This window comes from Schistocerca cancellata, chromosome 7, assembly GCF_023864275.1.
Source record: "Schistocerca cancellata isolate TAMUIC-IGC-003103 chromosome 7, iqSchCanc2.1, whole genome shotgun sequence".
Classification (NCBI taxonomy): domain Eukaryota; kingdom Metazoa; phylum Arthropoda; class Insecta; order Orthoptera; family Acrididae; genus Schistocerca; species Schistocerca cancellata.
This window is the reverse complement of record NC_064632.1, coordinates 298332938-298343724: the sequence shown is the minus strand read 5'-3', so window position 1 is coordinate 298343724 and position 10787 is coordinate 298332938. Positions and strand designations below refer to the sequence as shown.

The 10787-nt window shown below is 53.8% G+C and overlaps 1 non-coding gene across 1 annotated transcript; it reads left to right on the top strand.

Annotated features, from left to right (window-relative positions):
* Positions 1–364: 364 nt before the first annotated feature.
* LOC126093304 (5.8S ribosomal RNA) lies at positions 365–519 on the top strand. The gene has a single exon (XR_007521492.1). It is a non-coding gene; the product is annotated as a 5.8S ribosomal RNA (ribosomal RNA).
* Positions 520–10787: the final 10268 nt, after the last annotated feature.

The window sequence follows — 10787 nt, the reverse complement described above, 5'->3', positions numbered from 1 at the left end:
GGAAGGATCATTACCGACTAGACTGCATGTCTTTCGATGTGCGTGTCGTGTCGCGCAACACGCTACCTGTACGGCAGCAGCCGTGCGCCGCGTGCGGAACCACGCGTGCCTCTCAAAACTAACGGAAATGTTGTGTGGTACGAGCGCTGAAGCTCTGAAGCGGCTGGCCTGCGGCACCTGGCGCCTAGCGCCGGTTTTGAATGACTTTCGCCCGAGTGCCTGTCCGCTCCGGTGTGGAGCCGTACGACGCCCATCGGCCGTGAGGCCGTTGGACACAGAAACGCTGGAACAGGGGCCGTCAAACGCCTCAGTCCCGCCTATGCAACTGTCTTGAAAGAGACAGTGGAAACTAAATGAAAAAGATCACCCAGGACGGTGGATCACTCGGCTCGTGGGTCGATGAAGAACGCAGCAAATTGCGCGTCGACATGTGAACTGCAGGACACATGAATATCGACGTTTCGAACGCACATTGCGGTCCATGGATTACGTTCCCGGGCCACGTCTGGCTGAGGGTCGGCTACGCATACTGAAGCGCGCGGCGTTTGTCCCGCTTCGGAGACCTGGGAGTGTCGTGGCCGCCTGTGGGGCCGGCCGCGTCTCCTCAAACGTGCGATGCGCGCCCGTCGCCTGGCGGTTCGCATACCGGTACTTACTCGGTAGCGTGCACAGCCGGCTGGCGGTGTGGCGTGCGACACCTCGTACAACGACCTCAGAGCAGGCGAGACTACCCGCTGAATTTAAGCATATTACTAAGCGGAGGAAAAGAAACTAACAAGGATTCCCCCAGTAGCGGCGAGCGAACAGGGAAGAGTCCAGCACCGAACCCCGCAGGCTGCCGCCTGTCGTGGCATGTGGTGTTTGGGAGGGTCCACTACCCCGACGCCTCGCGCCGAGCCCAAGTCCCACTTGAATGAGGCCACGGCCCGTAGAGGGTGCCAGGCCCGTAGCGGCCGGTGCGAGCGTCGGCGGGACCTCTCCTTCGAGTCGGGTTGCTTGAGAGTGCAGCTGCAAGTGGGTGGTAAACTCCATCTGAGACTAAATATGACCACGAGACCGATAGCGAACAAGTACCGTGAGGGAAAATTGAAAAGAACTTTGAAGAGAGAGTTCAAATGTACGTGAAACCGTTCTGGGGTAAACGTGAGAAGTCCGAAAGGTCGAACGGGTGAGATTCACGCCCATCCGGCCACTGGCTCCCGCCCTCGGCAGATGGGGCCGGCCGCCCGCGCGGAGCAATCCGCGGCGGGGTCGTGTCCGGTTGCCTTTCCAGTCGCCGCGGGGTGGGGCCGTTCCGGTGTGCGGTGGGCCGCACTTCTCCCCTAGTAGGACGTCGCGACCCGCTGGGTGCCGGCCTACGGCCCGGGTGCGCAGCCTGTCCTTCCGCGGGCCTCGGTTCGCGTCTGTTGGGCAGAGCCCCGGTGTCCTGGCTGGCTGCTCGGCGGTATATCTGGAGGAGTCGATTCGCCCCTTTGGGCGCTCGGGCTCCCGGCAAGCGCGCGCGGTTCTTCCCGGATGACGGACCTACCTGGCCCGGCCCCGGACCCGCGCCGCTGTTGGCTCGGGATGCTCTCGGGCGGAATAATCGCTCCCGTCAGCGGCGCTTCAGCTTTGGACAATTTCACGACCCATATTGAAACACGGACCAAGGAGTCTAACATGTGCGCGAGTCATTGGGCTGTACGAAACCTAAAGGCGTAATGAAAGTGAAGGTCTCGCCTTGCGCGGGCCGAGGGAGGATGGGGCTTCCCCGCTCTTCACGGGGCGGCGGCCTCCGCACTCCCGGGGCGTCTCGTCCTCATTGCGAGGTGAGGCGCACCTAGAGCGTACACGTTGGGACCCGAAAGATGGTGAACTATGCCTGGCCAGGACGAAGTCAGGGGAAACCCTGATGGAGGTCCGTAGCGATTCTGACGTGCAAATCGATCGTCGGAGCTGGGTATAGGGGCGAAAGACTAATCGAACCATCTAGTAGCTGGTTCCCTCCGAAGTATCCCTCAGGATAGCTGGTGCTCGTACGAGTCTCATCCGGTAAATCGAATGATTAGAGGCCTTGGGGCCGAAACGACCTCAACCTATTCTCAAACTTTAAATGGGTGAGATCTCCGGCTTGCTTGATATGCTGAAGCCGCGAGCAAACGACTCGGATCGGAGTGCCAAGTGGGCCACTTTTGGTAAGCAGAACTGGCGCTGTGGGATGAACCAAACGCCGAGTTAAGGCGCCCGAATCGACGCTCATGGGAAACCATGAAAGGCGTTGGTTGCTTAAGACAGCAGGACGGTGGCCATGGAAGTCGGAATCCGCTAAGGAGTGTGTAACAACTCACCTGCCGAAGCAACTAGCCCTGAAAATGGATGGCGCTGAAGCATCGTGCCTATACTCGGCCGTCAGTCTGGCAGTCATGGTCGGTCCTTGCGGTTGGCCGCGAAGCCCTGACGAGTAGGAGGGTCGCGGCGGTGGGCGCAGAAGGGTCTGGGCGTGAGCCTGCCTGGAGCCGCCGTCGGTGCAGATCTTGGTGGTAGTAGCAAATACTCCAGCGAGGCCCTGGAGGGCTGACGCGGAGAAGGGTTTCGTGTGAACAGCCGTTGCACACGAGTCAGTCGATCCTAAGCCCTAGGAGAAATCCGATGTTGATGGGGGCCATCGTAGCATGATGCACTTTGTGCTGGCCCCCGTTGGGCGAAAGGGAATCCGGTTCCTATTCCGGAACCCGGCAGCGGAACCGATACAAGTCGGGCCCCTCTTTTAGAGATGCTCGTCGGGGTAACCCAAAAGGACCCGGAGACGCCGTCGGGAGATCGGGGAAGAGTTTTCTTTTCTGCATGAGCGTTCGAGTTCCCTGGAATCCTCTAGCAGGGAGATAGGGTTTGGAACGCGAAGAGCACCGCAGTTGCGGCAGTGTCCCGATCTTCCCCTCGGACCTTGAAAATCCGTGAGAGGGCCACGTGGAGGTGTCGCGCCGGTTCGTACCCATATCCGCAGCAGGTCTCCAAGGTGAAGAGCCTCTAGTCGATAGAATAATGTAGGTAAGGGAAGTCGGCCAATTGGATCCGTAACTTCGGGATAAGGATTGGCTCTGAGGATCGGGGCGTGTCGGGCTTGGTCGGGAAGTGGGTCAGCGCTAACGTGCCGGGCCTGGGCGAGGTGAGTGCCGTAGGGGTGCCGGTAAGTGCGGGCGTTTAGTGCGGGCGTGGTCTGCTCTCGCCGTTGGTTGGCCTCGTGCTGGCCGGCGGTGCAGGATGCGCGCGCCTGCGCGCCGTTCGTGGCCCGGTGCTTCAACCTGCGCGCAGGATCCGAGCTCGGTCCCGTGCCTTGGCCTCCCACGGATCTTCCTTGCTGCGAGGCCGCGTCCGCCTTAGCGTGCTCCTCCGGGGGCGCGCGGGTGCGCGGATTCTCTTCGGCCGCCATTCAACGATCAACTCAGAACTGGCACGGACTGGGGGAATCCGACTGTCTAATTAAAACAAAGCATTGCGATGGCCCTAGCGGGTGTTGACGCAATGTGATTTCTGCCCAGTGCTCTGAATGTCAACGTGAAGAAATTCCAGCAAGCGCGGGTAAACGGCGGGAGTAACTATGACATGCTCCTATCCGGTCTCCCTGAGCACGTTGGGGCACGCATTTTCGGACGGCGAGTAAATGCTGCTGCATTCGCCGACGACCTCTTGCTGTTCGCCGAGACTCGTGATGGATTGCAGGAACTACTAACCATCGCCACGTCGGCCCTGGGTGACCTCGGGCTCGAGGTCAACCCATGGAAGTGCTTCTCTCTCGCCCTGGTGTCATCAGGCCGGGAGAAGAAGACCAAGGTCGACGAGACAGTCATCTTCCGTGCTGGTGTTCACAACATTCCAGCACTGGCGATGGGAGATACATTTAAGTATTTGGGACTGCAATTCACCACGTGCGGACGAAGTCTTTTCCATCCTCGGCGAGAGGTCGAGAAGCTGCTCGACATCATTAAGCGTGCTCCACTAAAGCCTCAGCAGAGACTATATTCCCCTCGATCTATAATCCTCCCGGGTATCTACCACGGTTTAGCCTTGGGGAGAACTCGTCTGGGGGCCCTTTCATCCCTGGATGTCTGCGTGCGTGCAGCCGTTCGAGCCTGGCTGCGTTTGCCAGCGGATACACCTGTTGGATACTTCCATGCCCCAATAACTCATGGGGGCTTGGGGGTTCCATCAGCCCGCTGGCTTGGTCCACTTCTTCGAAGGAGGAGGCTGGCCAAGATGCAGGCGCTGGGTGTGGCTGTGGACGACTCTTCCCAGGACTTGCTGCGGCGTGAGATCGTCCAACTGGATAACGCCTTGCAATGGCGTGGCGACGTGATTAAGTCCAGTTACCAACTGGGCCGGTGTTGGGCCGAGCGCCTCCACTCCTCAGTTGATGGCTCTGCATTACGAAAGTCTGCCCAAACACCCGGGCAGCACTGCTGGGTATCCACCACTCGGCAGTTCGTCACAGGCCGCGATTTCATCAACTGTCTACGTGCCAGGATTAATGCCTTGCCGACCAAGGCACGACTCCTGCGTGGCAGGGAGGGTGACACCAGGTGCCGTGGTGGCTGCAATGCAACGGAAACGGCTAACCACGTTATCCAGCAATGTTGGAGGAGCGATGGGGGCTCGCATTGACAGACATGACGCAGTCGCGTCTTATCTGGCGCGAGGCCTACGCCAAAGGGGCTTCAGCGTTTCGTTGGAGCCTCACCTTCGTACATCGGAAGGACTAAGGAAGCCGGATATCGTGGCAGTCCGTGAAGGAGCAGCAGTCATCATCGACGCACAGGTGGTTGGTGACACCCTCGACCTCGATCGATGTCATCGCGAGAATATTGCGGTCTACGACAGGCAGGCTGTCCATGAGGAGGTGCGCAAGCTGTTCCCGGCGGTCCAAGACATCACCACCACGTCGGCGACCATCAACTGGCGTGGGGTCTGGTCCCCAGCTTCTGCCAGAGCACTGCAGGAGGTGGGCGTGGCAAAGGGGCACCTATCAACTGTAGCCACGAGAGTACTTCTGGGCAGTATAATGGCGGCGCGGCGTTTCGACACCATGACTGCCCCTCGCCGCCGCACGATGCCCCGCACCGGAGTTGGCTAGGGTGTTTTCAACCCCTTAGCTGCTGCCTGGCTTCAGGCATAATCCCCCTCTTTTTTCCTGTGTCTGTGTTTAGTCTTAAGTGTATTTTCTATATTATATATATTCATATTTTGTGTGTAACATCTTGTAAGCCCACTGTAAGGGTATTTCACTTATGTATTATTCACAGCATGTGAATAAAGACGGCAAATATAGCCAAATGCCTCGTCATCTAATTAGTGACGCGCATGAATGGATTAACGAGATTCCCGCTGTCCCTATCTACTAGCTGCGGCTGTCTCATGCTATGTGCCCCGACTTTTGTGGGCTCATGGTTGGGAATAGGCAGCGGGGGAAGGATGCGACTCGAACATCTTAGCCTCTCCTTCCCAAGTGCCCCTGTCCGCCTTCTCGCGGTGCAGCTGTTAAGCCTTCGGGCGACCAAAGGGCAGGGGTGCGACGGCGTGCTGAATATCTTGCACGCCGGTTCCGGATGCTTCATTTGTCGCGGCGGGATCCTGGCCCAAGTCGGCGAAGGTCACCCGCCTTGCCCCTGGAATTCTGGGGCATGATCCGCCAAGCCGGGGCGTGGTGACACGTCCCAGGTTAGGTTAGATGGGTCCAGACCCCCGAACGTCTGGGGGACCGGCCCGGCACCTGAGTAGGACCGGGTCTTTAGCCTTTTGGTGGAAACTCGGCCTAGTAGGGGGCGAAGGACGGAGGTGAATCCGCTCTCCCGGAATGCGGGTGGCATTCGCCGGCAAGGGAGCGGGAGAAAACTTCGATGATGCAGTATTCGAAGAGGACTAGTGCGCTGTTCCCACGGCGCGCTAAACCTAGCAGCTCAGTTGTTGAAAGCTCTTGGTCAAGGGGCGGGACCGGTGAGCGAGCTGCATTTTAGCCTCCCCCCATGCCAGAGAGGCCGGTCCGGGGAAAGAGATGGGCCTTCATTTTTCACTCTCTTCATCTGTCATCATGGCCGATCCTGTGGAGAGTGATCATGCGCTCGAGGGTGAATCAGTTTGCGAAGAGGATCTTTCTGTAGCTGAGCGTCATGCTCGTTTTTTGAGTCTGCTAGATTCTAGTGTCAAAAACGGGAAGATTAGTAACGTGGCGATTAACAACATTCGGGATTGTGTAGCTAGGTGGGCGATGGCCCATTCCAAATTAGAGGGTAGACTGATAGAATTACAAAAAGAGAATGAGCGCCTTAGGAATCAGCCACCAGTTGTCAAATCATATGCCGCGGTTGCGAGTACCCCTGTGGTCAAGGCGCCAACGGCAAAAGAAACCATACAGGAAAACATAAAGAAAACTGTACCAACAGTGTTCATTAAGCCAAAAGAAGGGGAGGACATCCGGGCAGTGAAGACTGCATTTGAAAAATGTATTGATCCGAAACGGGATAAGATTAAAATTAACACCGTAAGAACCGCTAAAAATGTTCTGATTGTGGAGACAGCCACTCCGGAGGATAGTCGGAGGATCATGACAAATCCTCAGCTTACTGACAAGGTAAAGTGCGAACCGCCTAGGAGGCGAAGGCCATTGATGTGCCTTTACGATGTTCCATCTTACATGAATGCAGACAGTTTGATGGATGCTATATACGTACAAAACTTTGACGTGACAATGACGAGAGAAGAATTCGATACCCAGTTTAGACTAAGATTTAAAGTTGGACCGAGAGAAAAAGTCACAGTGCATCACGTAGTAGAGGTTTCACCTGAATTATGGAAACCTCTTACCAGAATAGGCAGATTATATGTCGGTTACTCTGCATTAAATATAAAGGACTATTTGGCGGTGCCGCGGTGCACCAAATGCCAGGATTTAAATCATACAAACAAGTATTGTCATGAAGAACATGCCCTGTGTGCCCATTGTGGGCAGGCGGGTCACGAAAGAAAGGCATGTCCTAATAAGGACAAAGCCCCCATTTGTATTCCGTGCAAAAAGAGAGGCAGAAAGTGTGGTGGACCCAAAGATTGCCCCACCTACCAGATGTTCCTCGATAGAATAATACAGAGGACTGACTATGGCGACCCTTAAGGCGCCGAAAAAGAAGTCACCAAGTAAACTGAAAAGGGACGCAGAACGCGGTAAGTTAATTTGTAAGGCTCTGTCCACAGGTTCGCTGTATAGCCCGGACAAGGTTCGGGACACCACTGGAGGGTTGGCGGTCGACGTCGGCATCCAGACTGATGTCGACTCGGAGACGGCGGTCGGTCGGCTAACTTGTCGACTGTCGAGTACCAAGTTGGAGGAGCCTGTGAAGCAAGACCTGCAGATGTCGAACCAAGAAGTTGCGAGTATAGTCCTTACTGAAGATAATAGTGGTGGTGGTGGTGGTAGTGGTGGTAGTGGTAGTTTAGAGGTGAAAATTGTAAATAATGGTGGAGGAGTTTCTTATAATGCAGTTGGTCCAGGAAGGGTGTATGATGACTGTGAATGTATGTTGCGATTAAATAGGCTCGAGGAGCCGGCATTGTTAACAATTGCACTGAGGCAGCTTGTGAGAACTGGACATAGTAATGGTGAAGACATCACGTATCCAGCCTTGGAGGACGTGGATTGCATAAGTTTGCATGCGGCAAATCTTCCGTCGCAATATGACGAATTAAAGGAATTGGTGGAGCAGGTATTTGCTAGGCGAGGCCGTAAATTTGATCTTGAGAAAATATACAAAGACATGGTAAAGATGTACGGTAGGAATGTTCTAGACCTCTCAAAGCCATGGCCCGCTAGCCGCCTGCATGATTTTTATCCCCCTGGTTGATGGGGTGTTTTAAAGTGCTACAAATCAATGCTATGCGTAGCCATTTGGTTACGCAAGAGCTCAGAAAAATCGCGGAAGACGATTTATTGGATATATTGGTAATTCAAGAACCTGCCTCCTGTGCTGGTCGGATTCCTGGATTTCCTGCAACCGCGCAAGTGGTGTTCTCTGGTGAGAATCCCATGAGCGCGGTTGTTGTTTTAAACAAGTGTATTAAAACAACTGTGCTTACACAATATTGCAATGATCATGTAATTGTGGTCCAACTTAATCTGATGTCGCATTTGATATTTCTTGTCAATGTATACTGTCAATTTAGACAACATATCATTGGATTTCTTAACCAGTTGGACTGGATTCTAACAAGGTTACAAGGAAAGCCGGTTATTGTATGTATGGACGCTAATGCAAAGTCCCCAATGTGGTTTAGAGCCGAGCAAGATGAGCGGGGAGCTGAGTTGGAGGATCTTATAATGCAGATGCAGCTTGAAGTTGTAAATCAACCTGGTAACCTGCCTACCTTTTCAGGAAGAGCGGGTGCTGTTTCTAATATAGATGTAACGCTTGCAACTCAGTGTGCAGCACTGCACATCAGAAATTGGAGAGTTGTGAGTAACCTCACAATTAGTGATCATAATTGTATATTTTTTGAATATTTCATGGTGATTGAAGAAGATCCTGGGGACTGGGTGGAACGTTACAATTATCAAAAGACGAACTGGGACCGGCTGGCACAGGTATTTCGTCCTCCAGGGCTGGGACCGGACGTGGAGATATACAATGTGGATGAGGTGGTGGACGAATTGGTCGCATCTGTCGTGGCGGCTATTGCCGCATCCGTTCCACGGGTGGCAAGGTTTGTTCGCAAACAGGCTACTCCGTGGTCTCCGGAGCTGACTGAGCTCAAGCGATCTGTCAGACGGGCGAGAAGCAATTATCAGAGGAGCTTCACGTATGATGAGAGACAGTACCATCTAAGGATCTATCGTCGACTCAAGGCCCGATACCAGGATTCTGTGCAACGGGCAAGACGGCAGTCGTGGCAGAATTTTGTGACTGAACAGCTGGGATTGGACCCCTGGGGGGTTCCATATAAACTTGTAAGAGAAAAAATCAGAGCCCCCACGATGCTGTCTACTCTGCAGTTGGAAGATGGACATTGTACAATGACATGGGAAGATACAGTAACAGCCCTGTTGAAGGTCTTGTTGCCGGACGATGTTGTCAAGGAAGACACTGTGGAGCAGTGGGAAATACGGACTTCATTATTTGTGCCATATGAAAATGAAGCACATGTGTATCCTTTCTCGTCTGAGGAGGTGGTCGCAGCGCTTCATACTTTTGCCAGGAAGAAGGCGCCTGGTCCTGACGGGGTGCCAGTAGAAATACTGCAGTTTTTAGCCCCTCAGATTGCTCCAGACCTGGCTAAAATCTACAATACATGTTTACAACTGGGGAAGTATCCAAGAAGATGGAAAATTGCAGAAGTGGTGGTCATCAAGAAGGGTTCTGATAAAGATCCACAGTCGCCCAAGTCATATCGACCGATTTGTCTTCTAGACGTGTTGGGGAATACTTTTGAAAAGTTGCTCACTGACAGACTCTTGAGCCATAGGGCTTTGCATGGCATGAGTGATCGGCAGTTTGGATTCCGAAGGGGTCGCTCCACACAGGACGCGATCAACGAGGTGTCTCGAACTGTCCACTCGGCCCGTGCAAAGTACGTTCTGGGTATCATGGTGGACATTTCAGGGGCCTTCGACAACCTATGGTGGCCGGCGCTCTTCTCACGCTTGCGTGAGATGGAGTGTCCCGGGCCGCTGTATCGATGTCTGGAGGCCTACTGTGATGATAGACTGGCAAGGATCACGGCTCCCGGTGCTGTAGTATCCAAACAAATATCCCGGGGTTGTCCCCAGGGATCTGTTTTAGGCCCAGTTTTCTGGGATATAACTATGGAACCGCTGCTGAACATCTTGCAGGGGGATGCTTCAGTCTTGGGTGTTGTGGCCTATGCAGATGACCTTGTCATACTTGTGGAGGGGAAAAGTAGACACGTAATTGAAGAACGCGTCAGAGTAGCCGTTGGGCTGCTGCAGAATTGGTGCAATAAATCTAAACTGAAAGTGGCACCTAGGAAATCATTGTACATGTTGCTGAAGGGCAAGCTTAATAGAGACCCAACGGTCCGAATAAATGATGTTATAGTTTCCAGACAAAGATCTGCAAGATACCTAGGAGTCCATCTTGATGAATATTGGAATTTCGGTGAGCACATTAAGCAGACTGCTGCAAAGGCGTTGGCATTGTTTAACAAACTTATAACCATAGGGCAGCGGCGTTTTCATCTGCCGCAGAAAGCACTGCGCATGTACCATAATTGTTTGTTAGCACCTATAGTTGGGTATGGTGCAAGTGTGTGGGCCCACAGGCTAGCCTTGGTGAAGCCTGCGAAGGCGGTCAGACGGGTTCAAAGAAATGTTCTTGTAAGATGTGTTGGCGCCTTCGGAACTAGTCCCACAGATGCTCTGCTGGTGGTGATGGGGTTGTGTCCATTGGACTTGATAATTCGTCAACATGCTGCAATATATTGGCTGCAGAAACATGACATCGAGCATGTTCGAGACATGATGGGCGCACCCCTCACTAGCATCAGAGCAATTAAAAACCATTTATTAAACATATGGCAAGAGGAGTGGGATCACTCCGAGACGGGTAGGCGTGTTTACACATTCATGCCGAGCGTCAGGGCACGACTCAAGAATAAAGTAATAACGCCATCCCCTGGCGTTATTCAGTTTTTGACCGGTCATGGACCATATCCCGAATACTTATACAGAATTGGAAAAAGACCCTCGCCAAGGTGTGACTGTGGGTTCCCACAAGGTACGCCTGAGCACGTGGTGTTTTTATGTCCTGTGT